At 35.9% G+C, this 24,080-nt stretch overlaps 1 protein-coding gene across 2 annotated transcripts in view; it reads right to left on the bottom strand.

Moving 5' to 3' along the window:
* LOC120348747 (SPEG neighbor protein-like) overlaps positions 1–24,080 on the bottom strand; it is a 441,368-nt gene that overhangs the window by 328,730 nt on the left and 88,558 nt on the right. The window lies entirely within an intron of this gene.

The raw sequence follows: 24,080 nt of genomic DNA, 5'->3' as shown, positions 1-24,080 counted from the left end.
ATTTTACCCAACGTAAAATGGTGTTACGAGTGGGTACATTTTCATTTCTCTGATTGAAATGATGACGAAACTCGCGCTGAACTGTAATGATACTCTCATTATTAGCACAAAACTGTCGTAAGTAAACACATGATGTTGCACATTCCTCGAATCCATGATGCCGATTAAACAATGACTAGAAAAAATGGTATGATCTACCGAACAAATGGTCACTTCAGCTGGCCCAATCCGACTACCCAAATCAGAATACTATCTGTTCTAAAAACATCCACCCTTCCTGCCGCACCCTGTATTATCAAAAATAGAAAAAATTAGTTTCTGAGAAATTTACTTTTTTGACTTAAGACCTTTTGGAATCCACCTCTTCTTATCAATTTTTCCGCGATAAATGCATTTCAATCTTCAACTTGGTGCCAACCTAACAAAGTCAACTCAACTTAATGCCAACCTAACAAAGTCAACTCAACTTAATGCCAACCTGACAAATTATAATTTAGTTACCAGTTAACAACTGTTTCGAAGAGGTACTCTCTCTAGATTATAGTTCTATATTAACATATGGTATGGACATTTTTCAATAATAATCAAGAGATTGGAATGAGAACTTTAAACCCTTAAAAGCCACCCTTAGAGTTAAAATATTGCCAAAAGATTTCTTAGTGCGCCTCTGAAGGGCCAACTGAACATACCTACCAAATTGAACGTTTTTGGTCGGTAGATTTTTAGTTCTGCAAGTGAGTGAGTGAGTTAATCAGTCAGTCAGTCAGTGAGTGAGTGCCATTTCGCTTTTATATATATAGATTGATTATTTAAACCAGAATGATCAGTTAATATTACATCAATAAACCTGTATCAGCAACCGTCTATACAAGGCATTCACAAGACAGAGGATCCGCAACGTTGTTCTGCTATCTTCCTCCACTGTCATTATAACGTGGAACTAACTGTTGAAAGTGTGTATGTGAGAGAGAGATAGTGTGAGACCAAACTTTGCTATAGTTGGGAAAACCCAGCTGAGCGTTGGTTGGCTTTGAGTGAAACGCTTAAAGCATTCTGAACAACGATAGAAACCGTGCATTGCATCAAACGGATCATTCGGGAGTTTAGTTGCAAACAGGTTTGCGAACTTGCAACTACTGAAAGTTGGTGCAACAGCTGAAAGTTGGTCACCAATCCGCTACAGTGCCCGGCTAAACGCACTAACTTATCATTATTACACTGCAACTCTGAAAGGCTTTGTGAGGCCTCTCCAGCTTAATTGATTTCTCCTTCAAACTTCTCGATTCATTCAAAATTGTCTGCGTTGGTTAAATGCTCCCTATTCTTGTTATTCTATAGGGGCTCTGACAGAGAAGCATTGGGGGTTCTGGGAATATACCATACTATCCAGTATTGTGATATCCTATTTTATTAACCGAGCAATTTCTGTATCTAAAAATCTGGTTATTTTTATATATGGTTATTTTTATATCTGGCTATTCTTATATCTGGTTATTTTTATATCTGACTATTTTTATATCTGGTTTTTTCACTTTCCTTGCCCTATTACCATAGGTAAGGAAAGTATGCTTCCCAAAAAAAATTGAGGTACCCTAATTTCAGTTTTCTATACGTTTCAAGGTCCCCTGTGTCCAAAAACATGATTTTTGGGTATTGGTCTGTGTGTGTGTGTGTATGTGTGTATGTCTGTGAACACGATAATCCATTCCTAATTAACCGATTGACTTGAAATTTTAAACTTAAGGTCCTTATACCATGAGGATCCGACAATAAGAAATTCAATGAAATTGAAATCAAAATGGCGGAAAAAAATGACAGATAATCACTAAAAAACCATGTTTTTTCACGGTTTTCTTGAAAACAGCTTCAACTATTTTCTTAAAATTTATACCATGGATAGCCATTATAAGCCCTATCAACTGGCATGAGTCTCATTTCTGAGAAAATTGCAGGAGCACCGTAATATTCTTGAGAAAAATGGCGGATAATTACTAAAAAAACATGTTTTTCACGATTTTCTCAAAAATAACTTGACCGATTTTTTTTTTTCAAATTCATACCCTGTATATTTATTTATCAGCTCTATTAACTGGCATGAGTCTCCTTTCTGGGAAACTAATGGGGGTCCACCCCATCATTGAGAAATGGACTTAGTAACCTCCTTCTCGTGCATGAGGTAGGTAGGTAGCGCAGTTCATAAAAAGAACACATTAGTAGAGATATTTCATCTGTAGAACAGCAGTTTTGACGACTTTAAAAAAATGACGACTGGAAAAATCATCGAATTCACAATTTACACAAAGGAAAAAGTACTCTGAAAACAATAATATATATACACATACAGATCGTAGTTTCAAATATGAGCAAGGAAAGTTGTGTGAGTCACCACACCAGATTTTTGTAGCTGGCTATTATATATCTGGTTCTTAATGTTCTACGGATCTCGAAAACGGCTCTAACGATTTTAACGAAATTTGGAACATAGTAAGTTTATGATATTAAGATTCGATTGCACTATGTCTCATCCTTGGAAAATCTCGCTGAACGACATCAAAAGGATAATTCATCCTTGGAAAACAGATGATAATTTCGTCGTCTCTTGATAACAGAAGATGCGTGTGTCTGTGTGGGAGAGAGACAAAATTATTTTTTTTTTTGTGTAGTTGAGTAGTTGATATTGTGGTAATTATTCATATTGAATGAAAAAGACTAACTTTGTCAAAAAACCACTGATTTAATTAGAAAGACCGGTTTCGGTTATTACACCATGGTCTTTCTAATTATCAATAAATCAGTGGTTTTTCGACAATTTCTTGGTCTTTTTCATTCAAGACAAAATTATTTCCAGTTGTGTAATCATAATCAATCAGTGAGAAATTTTATCTAGCTAGACAATTTTTCATCGATTTGATCAACAAAATCTGATTCGTTGACATGACATGATAATCCTCCTAAACTTGAGTATATCATAATTTCCAAAGTAGATCATTATTTGACAATTTCAAGTGATTAGAGAGTGTTATTTTGTTATTCAATTCGGTTTGTATATAATCTTGACCATAATTTTTTGGTTTCAGAATGTTTGAACAGAAAATTGAACCTGAATTATTCAAGTGTATGGAACATAACCTACTTTCTGGACTATTTTTATAGTGTATAAATCAAAATTCGGGGGAGAAACAGTCTTGGGCTTTGCCTGTCAGTCCTTTCCAAATCATTTAAAGAATTGTGTTCGGTTTATCAAAAGTCAACAAATAAATAAAGAGCGAAGCTCGGTGCCCCGATATTTCACTTTAAACATTGAGCATTACACATTAAATTACATAATTGCAATAATTGCTTCGCATCTATAGTGAGGTCCACGTTATAATGGCAGTGTTTGATTAGCAATGGTATTTCTATCCTCGTCTATCATTCAACAAAGCGGATAGCACTATCTCTTTCCCGCTTTTCTCTGTTCGTCATTTAACAATATATCCAATGTTGATTATGAAAATTCATTATGAAAACATTGAAAAATATAATTCCTTGCTTGATAAAATATAATTGATTATTTCAAACGAGAATGAACAGCTGATATTACATCTATAAACCTGAATGAGTTACCATCTATAGAAGGCATTGACAAGACAGAGAATCGGCAGCGTTGTTCTTGTATCTCTCTCCACTGCCATTATGACGTGGACCTCACTTTAACTGATGCTGACAGTCTTTTAACTTCTCCCTGTATAGTGATATACATTTCAAACTGGCAACATTTAATACAAAAGGACTTCAGAGCTTCCCATGAGAATAGCCTATAACACTATAGAGACCCATTATATCTAGTGAAACTATTCAATGATAATATGAAACATTGTCCATCCTTTCTGATGCAAAGCGTTTGAAACTCAATCACGAAGTGCCTTTTGAGTCTTTGAATTGTTTGAGTCTCAGTTTCATTGATGTCCGGCTGAGCAGTCCACACATCATCCTTGTAATATGGATATTAGGATAATTTCAAACATATGTGAAGTCGTACTGTACTCTCTGAAACTGAGGGCCGGTTTCCGAGCTCAGGATCTAGCTAAGTCTTAGACTTTAAACAGATGGAGTCAGAAAATTGGCATCCAAAATGGGCGTAGTTGCAGTTTCCATGATAATCTTTATTTTCCCATTTCTATAATTATTGGAAACATTTTCCTTGTCGAAATGAAATAATCCTGAATAACCGTGTAACCGTTCACGTCTTTCTGTTCACAGAACTACTAGTAAATCAGCTGACAAGTGATTACACATATGTGTGGAGAAACCAATCTATTGCTGTATTCCCATAAGGTCTATAGTTTCAATCAGGTACTTGTGGATGAGAATACTGTGTGAGGTCTACTGTTCACAGAACTACTAGTATTTTTCAATAATTTCATAATGAATTCTCATGATTCAGTTGAAATATTTTGTTGTTTAATTATTGATTCCACATTGTTAAAAGAAGATCTGGCAACAGATCAAGGCAAATTATATACGTATTAAATTCATATACGTGTATAAGTCAGTTCTTTCCTTTATTATAGTATAGATTACATGAATATTGAATCATTCATCCATAAAAAATATACACTCCATTTCTCATTCCTCAATCTTGACAGTAGAAAAAATGGAAGACAGAAAAAGGCAGAGAAGCGCGGGTTGTAAAAAAGGCAGGAGAGGGCGGAGAAGGAAGTAGTGATTAAGAGGTGAGGGTTGATTGATTGATTGAGTACTTTATTCATGTAGATTACAATTTATACTGGCTTATACACTTTTATGCAATAGCTTACAATACAGCAAATTTATAGATGAATTTACATAATATAGACTAAGAAAATAATTATTGAACTGTATATGATATGAAAAAGTAATTTGTAATATAATAACTATAGATAATTATATTTTCATGCATCTACATAAATTGGCGGAGCTTTGGAATATCCATTCTTCGGAAAGAATATTAAAAATATCCTCCCCACTAACTCTCTACCAAAACGTTAATTTAATTAATTAAACTAGGGATTTATTTATTAATAGAGGTTGGGAGGGAGATGGAGTAGAGGGAATGGAATGAGAAGATGTTGAAGTGAGAAAAGGTGGAGGAGGAAGAGGAGGATGAGGATTAGGAGGAGGAGTGGAAAGGAACAAACAGACCAAGACAATTTCCGCGAGGAAAACAGAGTTTTCATTCTGTGAAAACAAAAAGGACACTTTTCCGTTGTCGCATCGCATCGTAGTGTTTGGCCCGGGCAAATTCAACAGCAAAAAAGACCAGAAAAATAACGACAAAGCTCAATTGAGCGGCTCCAATTGAAATTCTAGAAGCCCGAAAATTAATTCAATGAGAACGGGTGTCGACCATTGGAACCCTGTTATAAAGTATGGTGTCTGAATACACCAAGTGGGTATTTTGTCGATTTTGAAATTTATCAGGGGAAGAGTCCCAATGGGAATGAAGAGTACATGGCCAAATTTGGAAAATGTGCTTCTCCACTAGTCAGTATGTTAGATGAGCTCCCAGATGAAAAAAGACTCCTCCCATATAAAATTTATTTTGACAATCTTTCCACTGGGATACCATTACTGGTTCATCTGCAGTCTTGTGGCTATGGTGCTACTGGCACAATGCGAGAAAACCGTATCCCAAAAGATTGTCCATTGAAAGCAAAAGCCTTACTGGTAAAAGAGAAACGAGGGACTTACAAGTTTTTCAAAGATACAAACTTAAATATTCTTGTATGTAAGTGGGTGGACAACTCTGTTGTGACTGTTTCCTCAACTTGCCATGGAATAAAACCCTTGGAAAATATCCAGAGGTACTGCACACAGGAGGAAAAGAGAATCCCTGTAAACCGTCCTTGATTCATAAAGGAATATAATGAAAATATGGGGGGAGCAGACAGGATGGATCAGAATGTCTCCCACTGTCGTATAAACGGAAGAGGGAAAAAGTGGTATTGGAACATTCTGACCTGGTTTATTGATGTTGCAACTCACAATGCTTGGCTTTTGATAAAAAAGTCGGTTGCACAAGATCTAACAGAAATTGAGTTCAGAAGAACGACCCTGGTGCAGGTTTACTTGGGCAGATATGGGATACCATCTCAACAAGGACGGGCAATAACTAGTGGTCCACGAGCTGAATTGGAGCTACGTTATGATGAAACACGCCATTATGTGGCCAATGTGAAGAATGGATTGGGAAGAAGGTGCGGTTTCGAAGAATGCAAATCAGTACCTCCTACAGAGTGCATCAAATGTGATGTTGGGTTGTGTATTGGATGCTTCGTAAAATATCACACTGAACAATAATTTTTGAATTTTTTCATCCATTTTTTATTTATTATTCTATACTTTTCTATCACAGTAAACAATAATTTTCATTTCTTTTAATTTTTGTAGAGTACCATAATAGACAATAACATTTTTCAATTATTTGTATGTTGTTCAATTAACTTTTCGTAGACAAAAATGTGAGTTATTGACTGAAAAGTCCCCTCTCAAACAATATTTGTTGTTCTTATGATGACTACTGAATAAATAATAATTGTAAAAATGAATGAAAGTTAGTAATGACTCATGTGATTCAACTTGAAATCTTCTGAAAAAAAATCTATATTGAAGAGAATATTAAGCTTGAAGAGTGTTTCAGGTTTACATCGTTCGAAAGAAATTATAGATGCTATTTGTAGAGGAGAAAGTCAATTGACTTATGGAACGACCAGTGTGACATATATGTTATACCATGTTCTGAGAAAACTGTGCGGTGCTTGGAGATATTCAAGTGATTAGGCATCACAAGAAGTCCAAAAGGATTGATTCATGAGGAAAAAACAAAAAAAAATTGTCAATAAAAACTTTGGGCGTTATAGGGTTAACAATTTGTCCCTCTGAATGGGAAATGGGCCCATTCAGAGGACCGAGGCTCGCACACCGTTACATGATGTTTTTCCGGTTACGTCTCAATACCAACTGTCGCCTCTTCACTGAAAATTATCCCCCTCCACGAGCGTTGAGCAACCAGTGGAAAAGCCAGAGCTGCTAAACATTACCTGCTTGTGCTGAAGCTACTTCATGCATTCTTTAAATATATCCTAGTTTACAAATTCCGAATCGGGAATTTTGCGAAAGTTGACAAACCGCTAAAAGGCGTTTTTTTACCAGTTTTGCTGTTCCTAATTCGGAACTAGGAAAACATACTCGACTGTAAAGAAAACATACTAGTAGTTCTGTGAACAGTAGACCTCACGCAGTATTCTCATCCACAAGTACCTGATTGGAACTATAGACCTTATGGAAATACAGCAATAGACTGGCTTCTCCACACATCTGTGTAATCACTTGTCAGCTGATTATTTATGATGAATAATTCTATAGTTCGATTTTTACTCTAATATTGACTTATGGAGGAGACTCCTTTTTCCTTTTATATTATCCTTGAAATGCAAAATTTTCAAAAACCTTGTATATACGTCGACGCGCAATTATAAAAAGAACATACCTGTCAAATTTCTTGAAAATCTATTACCGCGTTTCGCCGTAAATGCGCAACATATAAACATACAAACATTCAAATATCCAAACATTTAAACATTAAGAGAAATGTCAAACCGTCGACTTTAATCTTAGACCTCACTTCGCTCGGTCAATGATTTTATAACAGTATAGTATACTGTAATGAGATTCATATGTTTATTTGTTGTATATAATCGGCTGTTTATGGCTTGATTTCATGGATTTAAAAAATATGGATTTAAAAATAGTTACTTCCATATCTAGAGTGCTGTTTTTTCTCCCTGGGGGGGGGGGGAAATTTGAAGCCCGAGGCGAAACCAAAGGGCAACAATTTTCCTGAGGGAGAAAAACATTTTTCACTCGTGATATACACAACGTTGACCTACATTTCTAAAATACTGCAAATAAAATAATTATTTTTAAAAACGTACGTGACAAAACAATGTGTTACAACATAATCTAAAAAGTAAACAGAAACAGCTGGCTTGTAATCACAGTTCTCCGCCGACAGCGCTCTCTGCCGGCAAAAGTTGTAACAACAATGAATAAATGAATAATGAATAAAATGTTTATTTCCCAAAAAAAAACTAAAACTACAACATCAATAACACAAAATATTAGATAAATTACAATATTACATACAATAGTTAGTTACAAAAAATCTTATGGGTCCTCTACTTGTTTAGATTTTTCTGTGTGGAAATTGACCTACTCCACTATGGCTTACCATCTTCTAGAGTAGGTTTTGTTAGTTTTTTTGTGCGTATTATTAACTAGTTAGTGTTTAGTAAGTCATTAGGTGGTTAGTTGTTGTTTGAAATAATGTTTTCTATGTTCTGTCTTCCTTTTGCTCATCAACCAATTGTGTACTATTGTTTTGAACTTCCTAGGATGATTAATCTGTTTAAAGTTTGCAGGGAGTAGATTATATAATTTTGGTGCTAAATGATTGAAATGTCTCTGGTATAGAGCCTTCCTTGCAACACTGGTGATGAGAAGTGAGAAGATTCCTGTATCTGGTGTTGTGGTTGTGGTTTCTGGTTTGGAATGTGGTTGGGTTCTTGTGTAATCGGCATAGTATCTCCTTACAGTAAAGCTGTCTTGGATCCATCACGTCAAACTCATTGAATAGCTGGTCTGATGAATAGCGTGGAGGCTTCTGGTTGATGACCTCATGATCAGCTTCTGTACCCTGAGGAGCGGTTCGATGTGCAAGAAGCTTGCACCTCCCCATCCCACAATCCCATACAGCATGAGGGACTGTGCTAGAGAGAAGTAGATAACTCTTAGACATCCCTTGTCGACCAGTGTTCTCAGAATCCTAAATCTGTAGATGGTCTCCCTCAGTCTCCCTCATAATCCATTGAGATGATGATCCCAGCGCAGAAAAAAGTCCATAGTAGCTCCCAGGTATTTCTGTGACTGTTTCCTGTGGACTGTGTATGAAGTGTTATTCCGTTCATTCTCGATTACTATCTCATCTCCTGTTGGCTGTCCATGTTGAGTCGCCGGAAAGGTCAGAAAGGAGGTTTTCTCATGGTTCAATGTTTAGCTTGTTGCTTATACATCTATTGACTCTGACACATTGTGTTCGGTTTGATAGGTAGCTCTTGAAAAGATTCCATGCGACTCCTCTTATTCCATAGTTATCAAGCCTTGAAAGAAGAATGTCATGTGACACGGTATCAAAAGCCTTCTTTAAATCTAAGAATACTGCTAATGGTTTCTCTTCAGTGTTTATTTTATCGGCAATCTGAGTGGTCACATAGTGGATAGCATCATTTGTACTGCGACTAGATCTAAAACCATATTGGTTTGGCTATAGAAGATTATTTTTTTCAAGAAAGCTGATCAGTCTTGTTTTGATACACTTTTCAAAGATTTTTGATAATGTACTGAGTAATGATATGGGTCTGTAGCAATTCATATCTTTCTTATCTCCTGTTTTGAAGATTGGACAAATGACAGCTTCCTTAAGACACTGTGGAAAAACACCTTCCTCAAAAATTCTGTTTGCAATATGAGTGTTAAAGGCTTGGCAAGTATGTTAAAGGCTTGGCAAGTATAAGTACAATGGCCGCGACAACTACAGCTATTATGAAGTTACCGTTTCAAATTTGATTAGTTAATAAGGAATATTTGTTGGCTGGTATTTTGAATAGCATGGAATATAAAAAAAATATTTATACATTTTTTTTAGTATAGTGATATGAAGTTTGTAATAATTTTAGCATACAAACATATATATTTCATATGCTGATCAAATCTGGTTGAGGTATTGAATTTAGTTAGCTCAATGACTGACTACTCTATGCTTCCTCATCTGAGCTAAGACCTTCTAACCTATTACAATGTAAGTTTTTAAAATAGAGATGCTTCCCATGTTATTTAAATGGAGTCACTTTTCCCCCCTAAGGAGTTTTTCTGTTTTTTACTACCGAGAGCGAAAAAGTGACACTTGAGTATTATGTTTCAGGGAGTGAAGTAAGTAGACTACTTTAGACAGTAGGTGGAGGAAATAGTATTTTACGTAACAAGTCCGGTAACGATAATTTACCGCATAAGTATGATTGTTTCTGCCCGAAACGTAGTTGAGGGCAGAATTATCATACGAATGCGGTAAATACGTTACCGTACAAGTTATGTACAATATTTTTTGTCATACTTATCTGAGAAACAATAATATTGCTGAAAAACAGTAACCATTACCTGCTGCTGCTCCAGCTACTGCATTCTATAAACATGACCCAGTCCGTAGCGCCTAGTTCATAACAGACAGACCCTTCGAGCTCAAATAAAATAATAAAGGCCTGAGTTATAAGATTTCAGATGAGTTCTTATAACTTGAAACTCCTCAAATGAGTTCTTCAATATTTGAGTAAGTATATTAATTACTCAGATGTTATTAGGACTCAGTAGAGTCCAAACATACTCGACTGTAAAGGGAACATTTATGATCTCTTTACAGTATAGTATGCTGTAATGAGAATCACATGTTTTCTTGTTTTGCAAACAGCTGTTTACCGGCTTGATTTAAAGCATGGAAAACAGCTGCAATTGAGTAAGTATGACAAATAGTATAATTCGCACCTAGAGCAGAAAATGATATTTCTCCGGCTCGAAATCGGTTTTCAAGTCCGAGGCTGTAGGCCGAGGACTAGAAAAGATTGAGAGCCGGAAAAACATTTTTGCACGTGGTGCTAACAATATTTTTCGCTACACTACAGGTATTGCTGACAAAATAAATAAAGAATACTTGTTATCGTACCTATCTCTTGATTTTAGTGGTAGAAGATTTGCAGTCAGGATTTCAGATTCTTTTAAAATTTCACTTGGAATATCACGGGCGTCATCATCTTCAAGCATTTTTGAAAATTCGGAATGCGCTAAGCAACAATAAATAATTGAATAAAAATGGTTGCGAAGCGAATGCTGAATTAGTTTGATTCGAAATCATGGCGACTTCAGATAAGTGGACACTCGCCCGATCTAGCGGATGACTCATTAACTACGGACTTCCATGAGCGGCTGGAGAGTGACCACTTTCTGGCCTAGACCGGAAAAGAAACCCTTTTCTGACGTCAGACGACAGTCGTCTGCAAACAAGGTCTTTCAGATCTACGTAGGGACTGGGAAACAGCTGCTTTCTGTGCAGTGTGGCGAAATAGTATATTTCGCACCTAGGGCAGAAAATGAGATTTTTCCAGCTCGAAATCGGTTTTCAAGTCCGAGGCCGTAGGCCGAGGACTAGAACAGATTGATAGCTGGAAAAACATTTTTGCCCGTGGTGTGAACGATATTTTTGCCACACTACAGGTATTGCTGACAAAATAAATAAAGAATACAAAATAGAGAATACTCGTTAAGCTATCGTACCTATCTCTTGATTTTAGAGGTAGAAGATTTGCAGTCAGGATTTCAGATTCTTCTAAAATTTCACTTTGGAATACCACAGTCATCTTCAAGCATTTTTGAAAATTCGGAATGCCTAATCAAAAATAAATAATTGAATAAAACTGGTTTCGAAGCGAATTAGTTTGATTCGAAACTGGAACTGAAATCATGGCGACTTCAGCTGATGATGAAAGTGGACACTCGCCCGATCTAGCAGATGACTTATTAACTACTTCCATGAGCGGCTGGAAAGAGACAACTTTCTGGCCTAGACCGGAAAAGAAACCCTTTTCTGACGTCGTCTGCAAACAAGGTCTTTCAGATCTACGTAGGGACTGGAAAACAGCTGCTTTCTGTGCAGTGTGGCGAAAAATGATTTTTGTATGCGTGTGCGAACGATTACTGATTTCACAGGCAATCATGACCAGATCCAAACTACTAGGTCATACATAATCAGAAAGTTATGCAGTGAAAACTCTGTGATATACTTGACAATCAGTATTCGTTTCATGACTGAGTTTCAGAAATCGTGATCAGTGCCTATTGTGATAAGTTTCCGCCATGTAGCTGCCTTGGAATGTGATTTTTGAGGGTTTGGTGGGTGGGGGTGAAAGCCTCCTCCCCTTCCACCCTCCGAAAACCTTGCTCGCGTGAGTCAGGGAATTGGATTTGGTGAAATTTCGTATCGTGGTTCTATTGAGTAACCCTTCAGGGTGAGATTCACTGTCATCTGTCAGAGTTGGTTGAACGTTAAGGTTTGATGTGGGTAAGGGTAGTATAGTGACAGGTGGAATTGGCGGTTCCTTTGTGCCAGTGATAGGGGTTACTAATATTTTTTCTGATTATTTTTTGTCGGCGCTACATTTTGAGACCAATTCCTGTCAGTATAGGTTGAATAGGGTGCGATTGTGTTATTCATTGGGGGAGTACTGAATCTTTGAAGAGAGTCGAGCAGCTATAGTGAATGTGAATTCACTTATCAGAAGACTGCGCCATTTTTTGAAGGCATCCGTCGAGTTGATTTGCTTGAAGTTCAACTGCATGAGTGAATTGTCGGGCTGTGAGAGAGAGGGAGAATGTGGGACTAGAGTATGAGAGATTGATTATATATGCCTTTATTAGGGCGGAATTAGGACTCCTGGTCCTCTCTGCCACACAACCCTTAAGAGAGAGTGAGAGAGAATTGATTGATTGATTGATTGGGTACTTTATTTATGTAGATTACAATATATACTGGCTTATACACTTTATACAATAGCTTACAATACAGCAAAATTATAGATGAATTTACATAATATAGACTAAGAAAATAATTATTGAACTGTATATGATATGAAAAAGGAATTTGTAATATATTAACTATAGATAATAATCATATTGTTATGCATCTACATAAATTGGCGGAGCTTTCCACATATCAATGTCCATTCTTCGGAAAGAATATTAAAAATATCCTCCCCACTAACTCTCTACCAAATAGGATGGGAGAAAATGAGAGAATGAGAGAGATTGACTGATTGATTGATTGAGTACTTTATTTATGTAGATTACAATATATACTGGCTTATACATTTATATACAATAGCTTACAATACAGCCAAAATATAGATGGATTCACATAATATATACTAAGAAAATAATTGACGGAACGTAATGAGGTCTATGTTTCAACTCGATTTGCTTTTATTCGCCTGTATGTGACGCGATTACGGCCAAACGCGTTGATAGAATTCGATGAGATTTGGCAGGAGTATTCCTTTTGAACTGCGCGTCGATGTATAAACAAGGATGCATTTTAAGTATAATATGAAAAGAAAAGGAATTTCTCCATACTCTGATATCACTATAATCATATAATATCATCTAATTTGAAGATAGGATCAATCAGACTATAGAATTATTCATAATCAATCAGCTGACGAGTGGATTATTCATTGCATGCATTACACAGATGTCTGACCGTGTCTATTTATATAAGGTAGGGTTTCAATATTTTTTATGATACGTGCTCATCAGAATCAATATTATTCTCACATTTGAAAAACAAATTAAGTAGGTGATTTGATTGAAAATAACATGGAAAATTATTAAATTAACTGGATAATGCCGAAGAAATTATAATATTCTTGATTGAAAAAAAAATTTAAATAGTTGGAAAATATTAATATCAGATGGAAAGATTATCACGAAACTGAATAAATCATCATAAATGACTTTTTGATTTCGGATAAAACGAATAACGGTTTTAAAAGTAAATTATAATTCAACTGTGAACTCTGATTCAACTTAATCAACTAGAACAGGTGACATCAGATATTTGTGGACGAGAAAACTGCGTGAGGACTACTGTTCACAGAACTATTAGTTATTGAACTGTATATGATATGAAAAAAGCAATTTGGAATTACTATGGATACTATAATTTTGCTATGCATCTATATAAATTGGCGGAGCTTTGGACATATCAATGTCCATTCTTCGGAAAGAATATTCAAAATATCCTTCCCACTAACTCTATACCAAAAGAGAGATGAGAGAAAATGAGAGAGAATAAGGGGGATCGAGAGAGAATGATGGGGATTGGGGAACGAGAATGAATCGGATACAAGAAATTTCTTCATTCAAGTTTATAACATTACACATTGGGCTCATGCTCTGAAGTTGAAAATATTTATGAGAAAGATCAATTACTTGATGATACAATGTATTAACCTGTCACTATCGCCGGGGAACCCATCCCTAACAAGACCGTGGAGAATTCCTCCCAAATATTGAATTTAGAGGGAAAGAATAAAAACAGCTTCTAAATTAGATCAACATTTTGTATAATAATTACTTAAGAATATTAGAAGAGGGAATTTTAATATAATTACCAATCAGAAGAGGGAATATCAATACCTATTCTAGTGGTATTTAGTTTAAAATTAGCTTTCAAGCATCAAAATTTGAAATCTCTTGTTTAGTACTCAGATTTGGAATTAAAATTGGAGTTGAAAGTGAATAGTGAAAACATAACATCATTTCTACTTTCCTTGTCCTATTACCATAGGTAAGGAATGTATTGCTTTCCGAAAAAATTAAGGTACCCAGATTTCTAAATTTCCATACGTTTCAAGGTCCCCTGAGTCCAAAAAAGTGGTTTTTGGGTATTGATCTTTATGTGTGTGTGTGTGTGTGTGTGTATGTGTGTGTGTGTGTGTGTGTGTGTGTGTGTGTGTTTGTGTGTATGAGTGCATGTGCGCCTGTGTACACGATATCTCATCTCCCAATTAACGGAATGACTTGAAATTTGAAACCTGAGGCTCTTACAATATAAGGATCCGACACGAAAAATTCCGATCAAATGCGATTCAAGATGGCGGCTAAAATGGTGAAAATGTTGTAAAAACAGGGTTTTTTGCGATTTTCTCGAAAACGGCTTCAACGATTTCGATTAAAGTTATACCTGGAATAGTCATCGATAAGCTCTATCAACTGCCACAAGTCCCATATCAGTGAAAATCTCAGGAGCTCCGCCCCATCTATGCAAAGTTTGATTTTAGATTCTCAATTATAAGGCTTCAAATACAATTTTAACAAAAAAATTCGAGTGGAAAAGATTCAGCATGAGAATCTCTACAACTAATGTTCAGTAACATTTTCACCTTAAATTGAAAATATGCTCGAAATTCGAGAAAATGTGATTTTCCAATTGCAAACTGTTGGCAACTGTTGATTCTGTTAAATGATTCACTATGAAGAGATAGCACACCTCGAGTGTCTTCAGCTTTATTGCCCTGTCACCAGCTGGCTCAAATCTTTGAATAGTAGACTTGAGATGCGCGGGAGCACTAGCGTCAGGTGATGAATTTTCATAACGGCAAGGGAAGTTGTGTGAATGCTCCACACCAGATTCTTTTATTTCTGTAACTCCCATTCACGAAAATTTGGGAAAAAGATAGATTTGTGCTATGCTCGTTGTCATCTCCCAATCATATCATTCTATAATGATATGATAATTTGTTATAGTCAACAAATTAAATAAACAAATAAAGATTCAATATTAAAACGAAAGACCAATAATTTTTTAATTGTAGCGCTCATCGAATTTCCATCTACCTGTTCACCCTGTTGTCCGTCCATATTTCCAGTAGCAGAAGTCTTCGGGGTGATTTACAGCATTTTAATTGGATTTTCGTTTAATAATTGGAATAAATGCAATATCTTAGTAATTTCCATCCAAATAAACATTTATGTAGTCTATAGATGTGAACAAAACTGATGGCAAACAAACCTATATATTGTTTATCCTTTGATATAGCTTCGTCTGGTGTAGACCTATATCTGTCCCGCAGTAGAATCTACACTGAATGAAAAACAGAAAAAGCAATTGAAACGTCAGTTAAGTTAACCGACGCCGTCAAACGGTTGGGGAGTAGAAAACGTTTGCAACCGTATATTCACTTGAAATGCGTATATCCAGTGAATGGATATATATATCCAGTGCGTATTTATTTTGCACTGCCATACCATAGAACTCAATAAAAGCTGTGAGACCCATTTTGGAATGTCAGCTGTCCTAACATATAGTATCAATGTTCCCCGTTAAAATGATTCTGACATTGTGGAATGAGTCTGATTGTGCACCTGAAGCTACGCAACTGTTTACTTTAAATGCGGAATGTAGAACTGTAGCGAATGAAATCCTAGTTTAACTGAGAAATCCTGGTTTAACAGAGATCGGAGTTTTATCCGCAGCAGTCCCGATTTTTTCAAACTATTTCCATTTGAAGTAGACGGATTAAACTTGAAACTGTAGCACATAGAATCCTGGTTTAACTCTGGGGTTTATTTGAAGCAGTCCTGAATTTTTTAGTCTGTATTTGAAGTACACAGATAACTTGACTATTGATAAAAACAAAAACTGAAAATTGAGTTGTGGCATTCAATTTTCACTAATTGATACGAAACGTGAGTAACTTTTCACGTAAAACGAGAATGCAACTCATTTACACGAATATAAAATATATAGGCCGAATTTCCTATAATACTAAACGACACGAATATTTGACTGAGCGAAGTGAGGTCTAAGATTCAAGTCGAAAGTTTAGCATTTCTCTAATGTTCAAATGCTTGAATGTTTATTCATGTTCATTTATGTTGCGCATTCACGGCGAAACACGGTAATTGATTTTCGTGGAATTTGACATTAGGTATGTTATTTTATAAATTGCGCGTCGACGTATATACAAGGTTTTTGGAAATTTTTCATTTCAAGGATAATATGAAAGGAGAAAGGAGCCTTCTTCATACGCCAATATTAGAGTAAAAATCAGAGTATAGAATTAATTATCACTAGTCGTCAGGAAGGCTTCGCTCGCCATATCCGTCTAGCCAGGGGGCTCCGCCCCCTGGACCCACGACTGGATCGTCCAAGAATGAGATCAGCAGGCTCGCTTCGCTCGCCTGCATTTTCTCGTTTGTAGGACGATCATAGTTATGTTAGGACGATCCAGTCGGGGGTCCAGACTAAACGGATATAGCGAGCGAAGCGAGCCTGACGGCTAGTAATATGATATTCCTAGGAATAGCTCTGATTGGAGTAGCAGTGCCCAATCAATTTTTCCGCGGCAAATGCATTTCAATCTTCAACTTGGTGCCAAACTAACAAAGTCAACTCAACTTAATGCTAACATGACAAAATTATTAATTTAGTTACCAGTTAACAACTGTTTCGAAGAGGTACTCTCTCTAGATTATAGTTCTATATTAACATATGGTATGGACATTTTTCAATTATAATATTAAGAGAATAAGAAGAATATATATGCTAAAAGACGAACTTTAAACCCTTAAAAACCACCCTTAGAGTTAAAATATTGCCAAAAAATTTCTTAGTGCGCCTCTAAGGGGCCAACTGAACATACCTACCAAATTTGAACGTTTTTGGTCCGGTAGATTTTTAGTTCTGCGAGTGAGTGAGTGAGTGAGTCAGTCAGTGAGTGAGTAAGTGCCATTTCGCTTTATATATATATATATATATATATATATATATATATATGTAAAAGAATTAACCGGGTACATCCGTTTGTTTTGACTTACTTGAGTCTGACGTTTCGTCGCCATCGCAGACGACATCGTCTGAGGGTGGCGTCGAAATCCACACTGAGTCCTAGGTATTCTTTCGGGGTCGAAGAGCATACCTCCTACCCCCTCCCTCCACTTGCTTGTGCTGGCGCTGTTGGGTGAGTGAAATTCCAGGAATGTTGTCTTGTTTTGGTGACAATGGTGCTGTAGCGGGTTTCATTGTACCAGGTACTGGGCGTTTGGTATTCAAAATTAACTTCCATAAGGGAGACACGTTGAGGCTGTCGTCTCTTTATTAGAGAGCCTTGCTTTTCGATTTCCAACGCCTCTCTCACAATCCTGACTTGAAAATTTCGAATGCTGGCTATTTGTTTGGAATTCACGAAATTATTGAATGACCAGTATTTTTCACATGGTTATATAGGGCTGAGGTTGATTGTTGATTTTTTATGCTTAATTTATGTTCATCTATTCTAGCAGAGATTCTCCTATTTGTTTGGCCTACATATGCTTGTCACAGTTCAGGCAGGGGATACTGTAGACTCCTTGGTTTTCTAGCTTCAGTCTGTTGATGGGTTTTTTAAAATTTGGGAAATGAGTAGATGGGGTTTGAATAATGGTTTGATTTTGTGGGTTTTTAATACTCTTCCAATTCTGTCTGTGGTGCCCTTGATGTATGGGAGGAGTACTGTTTTTTCAAAATATTCTTCTGTTTCTTGTTGATTCCTTTTTTAAGTGGAGACAGATTATTTACTATTGATTTTTGAATGATTGTAGTTGGGTAGCCATTGGATTTGAGAATGTTAGTCACTGTCTTTATTTCTTCTTCTCTCCTTTTTTCATTGGTGAGATGAAGAGATCTGAAGATTAAGCTGTTTATAACTGAGGAGGATTGAGCCGGGTGGTGATGTGATTGGAAATGTAAGTACCTGTTAGTGTGGGTGGGCTTCTGTATACTGAATAGTTCAAACTTCCATCGGTTTGTCTCATCAATAGAACGTCTAAAAAGGGTAAAGATGACTCTTTTTCTGTTCTAGTGTGAATTGGATTTTAGGGGGTATTTCATTTAGCTGCTGTAGAAATTCCAATAGTTTTTTTCACCATGAGGCCAAATTATGAAAATATCATCAACATATCTTTTCCAGATGCTCGTTTGAAAAAAGCTTTGGTTCAAGGCTTCTTCTTCAAAATGTGTCATGAAAAGGTTTGCTATGGCTAGAATATTTTGAAAAAACAGTACTCCTCCCATACATCAAGGGCACCACAGACAGAATTGGAAGAGTATTAAAACCCACAAAATCAAACCATTATTCAAACCCCATCTACTCATTTCCCAAATCTTAAAAAAACCCATCAACAGACTGAAGCTAGAAAACCAAGGAGTCTACAGTATCCCCTGCCTGAACTGTGACAAGCAATATGTAGGCCAAACAAATAGGAGAATCTCTGCTAGAATAGATGAACATAAATTAAGCATAAAAAATCAACAATCAACCTCAGCCCTATATAACATGTGAAAAATACTGGTCATTCAATAAATTCGTGAATCCAAACAAATAGCCAGCATTCGAAATTTTCAAGTCAGGATTGTGAGAGAGGCGTTGGAAATCGAAAAGCAAGGCTCTTTAAATAAAAAGAGACAGCCTCAACGGTCTCCCTTATGGAAGTTAATTTTGAATACCAAACGCCCAGTACCTGGTACAATGAAACCCGCTACAGCACCATTGTCACCAAAACAAGACACATTACTGGAATTTCACTCACCCAACAGCGCCAGCACAAGCAAGTGAGGGAGGGGGGGTAGGAGGTATGCTCTTCGACCCCGAAGAATACCTAGGACTCAGTGTGGATTTCGACGCCACCCTCAGAAGATGTCGTCTGCGATGGCGACGAAACGTCAGTCAAGTAAGTCAAAACAAACGGATGTACCCGGTTAATTCTTTTACATATAAATATCCATCCGCGAAACATTCAAATGTAATATATATATATATATATATATAATATATATATATTTATATTTATATAGATATATATTTATATTATATAGATAAATCAGCTGACAAGTGATTAAACAGATGTGTGGAGAAGCCAGTCTATTGCTGTTTTTCCATAAGGTCTATAGTTTCAATCAGGTACTAACTTCCTAAATCTTCGAGCCTCGACAACGAGTGCTTAGCACACGAGAGCTAAATTCTCACTGACTCGCAATCCGGCCGATGCCTTGAGCGAGAAAATGATGTGTAATCTATATCCTATTATATTAAGCTAGCATTTTCTGTATTTATGTATCTGGTTATTCTTATATCTGGTTATTTTTATATCTGGCTATTTTTATATCTGGTTGTTTAAGTTTAACGGATCTCTAAAACGGCTCAAAAGATTTTCACGAAATTTGGAACATAGTAGGTTTATGATATAAAGATTGATTGCACTAGGTCTCATCTTGGAAAATCTCGCTGAACGACATTCGTAAAGTGTAAAATTATATATCAAATCAAAGAGAATTTAATGCTCTCTATAAGCTCAAAATCAATAGGTCTTTCCCATGAATTTTTGAAAATTTATAAGAGCAAACATAGGAAAAAAAATGGTGGCAAACGTGTTTTTTAAAAAATGTGACACCTTAAAGAAACCTAGGGGAGATATGAAAAAAGTTGTAAAATGCATATTGTGGGAAATTATGTAAGCTCTTATTTGTTATATGTCAGTCAAGTCCTTAGGGTACATAGTTTTAGAGTTTTATGCGAAAAACCAAAAAATGGTACCTTCAAACCACCCCCACTCACTTAGCACAGGGGCTAGGGGTGGGGACTTTTGATATTTTCACATCTCCACTACCCTTAACAGAACTGCGGGGTCAAAATTGTCTTCCCAACTTTTCCCTCTATTACCTTTCCTTGACTGAACTATACGTTACTTCAAAGTTTACACGTAATCCTTATGGGAGAAGTGTGATCTGGCCACACAAAGAAATAAAAATCAGCTGTTATAATCATTGTCTCATACTACAGCCGTCGGTAGATAGTAGACAAGAGTGTGTGCTGCTCCATCACCGCCCTTGTATTTCATTCTAAACGCCCCGACTAAAATCAAAATGACTGTTCTGTGTGTAACCATCCAGCAGTGAGGCCTCAGGTTAAATACTCTCAAGACATTGCTTTGTTTCGAATATATTGTGTTGTCTTCGGTGTTCAAAGTTAATTGATTTTTATCAAATTATTTATTTTGCTGTTGGAAAATTATCTATATGAATAAAAAGCAGTATCTAGCCTCCTCAGGTATGCATCCAGCTAAAGTTTGTCATGAGATGCATCAAACTATTTGTCGGTACGAAGTTCGCCGGGCCAGCTATAGTGAGTCCACTTTATAATGGCAGTGTAGGATTGACAATACTGTTGCTGACCTTCTCTATCATACAATAAAACAGATAGCGCTATCTCACTCTAGCTTTGCAATTTTGTCTGTTTGCCAGAATATTTTATTTTTACTTTTGACAGTGACTGTACAAAGGTAAACAAACAATTCTCAGACGCCATTTTCTTTCTTCATTCTATCAAACTATTTAGTGCACAAGTCGTATAATTGATTAAAAATGTATTTTTAAAACAATTAAATAATTTTTAGACATTACCGTATGAGAACACACAAATTAAAATACCTGAAATGACATTTTAAAAGTTGATAACTAACAATCCTAGACTTTATCCATGCTTCTGTTAGACCTAGTAGGTTAGACCTACTCGTACCGGTATAAATAATATTGAAAGGCTATTCCAGAATTATTTCTATTGAAATTACTCATTTTAAATAGGATTCCTATTTTTCTATTATTTTTTAAAGAAATTGGAATAAAATACCTACAAAATAGCTTAATTTCTGTTGTTTTGGAATTCAGATTGGTGTATCACAGCTTTTTGAATTAGCCGCCATTTCAGGTTTGTATAAAAATAAAAAACTGATCTCAGTTATGGAAGCAAATTTTTGAATCAAATTATGAAAAAATATATTTTCTTGATTAATTTGACATTAAATTGATTATTTTATCAAGGAAATGATAATTATTATTAGATCAAATTTAATGGGATGAATTGAGTAACAGCTGTGTACACTCAGTGGCAAAATGGAGAGACTTGGCAACGTTTTCCTCCCATCTTTCTTCACTGCCATTTTAACGTGGACCTCACTATAGTAGATAATATAAAATATTATAGAAACTCTCCTGCCATCTGGCAGTCAATAAGCGAATGAATACAACTCAAATGGCCTCAACAATATATTTAATTAAACAGCAATCTCACCATAACCTAGTACCAGGAAGCATCATGGATGAGTGAAGGTCACATACCTGTGGAAATAAAAAAAAAAAACAATCATTATTATTCTCGGGAAAGTGAATCAGATTTATTCTATTGTTGTACTTGATTTATATGTGACTAGCAGGAAACCCGTGCTCCTCAATAATCTATTTTAAAACTTGACAAACTGAAAACTTAACGTGATGAAATAATGGAGAATTGAAAATAGGCCTAAAGGACACGCATCCTCATTTAATAAATTATGAATCTATCTGCAGGATCTCAAGTTAATCAGTCCAGTAGTTGAGTTTGATGATGCGTCAAACATAATTTTCCTATCCCGTACGTGTATAACCCAGACCTTTCTTCTATTATAGTATGAATAACAACCAAAATACTATAAAAAATTTCTTCCCACACACCAGCAATATTCATAACAATATTATGAAATAGTCAAACAATTCCTCCATCATGATCCTTAGCTTTGAAATTTTCTCATGAACAAAACTAAACTGAAATTTCCACCTGCAATGGCTAACAGAGAGATGGAGATGGCTTAGATTTCTTTATTACATTCCTTGCCCTTTTACCATAGGTAGAGGAAGTATTGCTTTCCGAAAAAAATTAAGGTACCCCAATTTCTGAATTTCTTTAAGTCCAAAAAAGTGGTTTTTGGGTATTGGTCTGTATGTGTGTGTGTATGTGTGTGTGTGTGTGTGTGTGTGTGTGTGTGTGTGTGTGTTGTGTGTGTGTGTGTGTATGAGTGATGTGCGTCTGTGTACACGATATCTCATCTCCCAATTAACGGAATGACTTGAAATTTGGAACTTAACGTCCTTACACTATAAGGATCCGACACGAACAATTTAGATCAAATGCAATTTAAGATGACGGCTAAAATGGCGAAAATGTTGTCAAAACAGGGTTTTCCACAATTTTCTCGGAAACGGCTCCAACGATTTTGATCAAATTTATACCTAAAATAGTCATTGATGAGCTCTATCAACTGTCAGGAGTCCCATATCTGTAAAAATTCCAGGAGCTCCACCCCATCTATGCAAAGTTTGATTTCAGATTCCCAATTATCAGGCTTCAGATACAATAATATTTGATCAAAAAAGTGGAAAAGATTCAGCATGAAAATCTCTACAATTTATGTTCAGAAACATTTTCACCTTAAATCGAAAATAAGCTCGAAATTCGAAAAATGTGATTATTCAATTGTGCCGAAATTTATTTTTTTTTTCTTTTAAATTATAACTTCTCCAAGATAATTTCCATTAGAGTGCTGGATTAACGTTGTGATTCTCACAGTATCGAAGTAGTTTCATGAGTTAATTCAGCACAATCATTACGTAATTAAATTCTAATATTTCCTCTATTGTTTTCCAACGTTTTCCTTGAGTACTTGGGATTGTTTGTAGATGCAAAATAATCATAAAAAATCAGTTGAACATCCATTCTATTGCTGAGTCTTCCACTTCGATTGAGGGAATTTCACTGTATTCTGTCCTTGTTAGTTGTATTCCTTTCTCGTTCTATTAACGGAAATTATTGTCGTCCCCACCACGTCCTTTGTAATTTGGTATTTTTTAATGTATCATTGCTCAGCCTGATACCTATTTTTTGAGCCTGATTCGGTCGACTTGGAGTGCTGAACAAGAGACCGCTTCTAGATTTTGTAGGCTACAGACATGTTTTCTGAGCTATATTATTCAATTGTCTAATTGAATCATGTCTTTTCCAGACAGTTCATCGTTTTCTCCTGGAGACTAAAGTTATTAATTATTATTGGGAATCATTTATTCCATTAGTTTTGTAATCACTTATTGATGACTTACTTAATTTAATTCAGAGCGGTTGACTGCTGCAATTTATTAATCTTAGGCTAGGATTAGTAACAGTCGAAAACCCATTTGAAGGTTTTTTGTGTGTGTGTGTATTCTTGAATACTCATTCGAGGAACGAGCTGTATATATGCCTTGCTGTTGACGAGTTCGCCGACCGAGATGGCCGTAATGAAATCTAGAAGAATTAAAAAAAAAGGTTTATAAGAATCCTCGGTTAATTAAGAATTTATATGCAGCGTTTCAAGTAAATCAGTCCAGTAGTTCAGACGTGATGATGCGTCAAACATGATTTTTCTATCCTTTACACGTGTATACGTGTTTAAGCCAGTTCTAGATGCCTTGCCTTGGGAGATGACAATGGGCATAGCACAAATCTATCTTTTTACTTTCCTTGCCCTATTACCATAGGTAAGGAAAGTATTGCTTTCCGAAAAAAATTATGGTACCC

This window comes from Nilaparvata lugens, chromosome 9, assembly GCF_014356525.2.
Source record: "Nilaparvata lugens isolate BPH chromosome 9, ASM1435652v1, whole genome shotgun sequence".
NCBI lineage: Eukaryota > Metazoa > Arthropoda > Insecta > Hemiptera > Delphacidae > Nilaparvata > Nilaparvata lugens.
The sequence above is the reverse complement of the archived record's forward strand: the minus strand, read 5'-3'. Positions and strand labels throughout refer to the sequence as shown.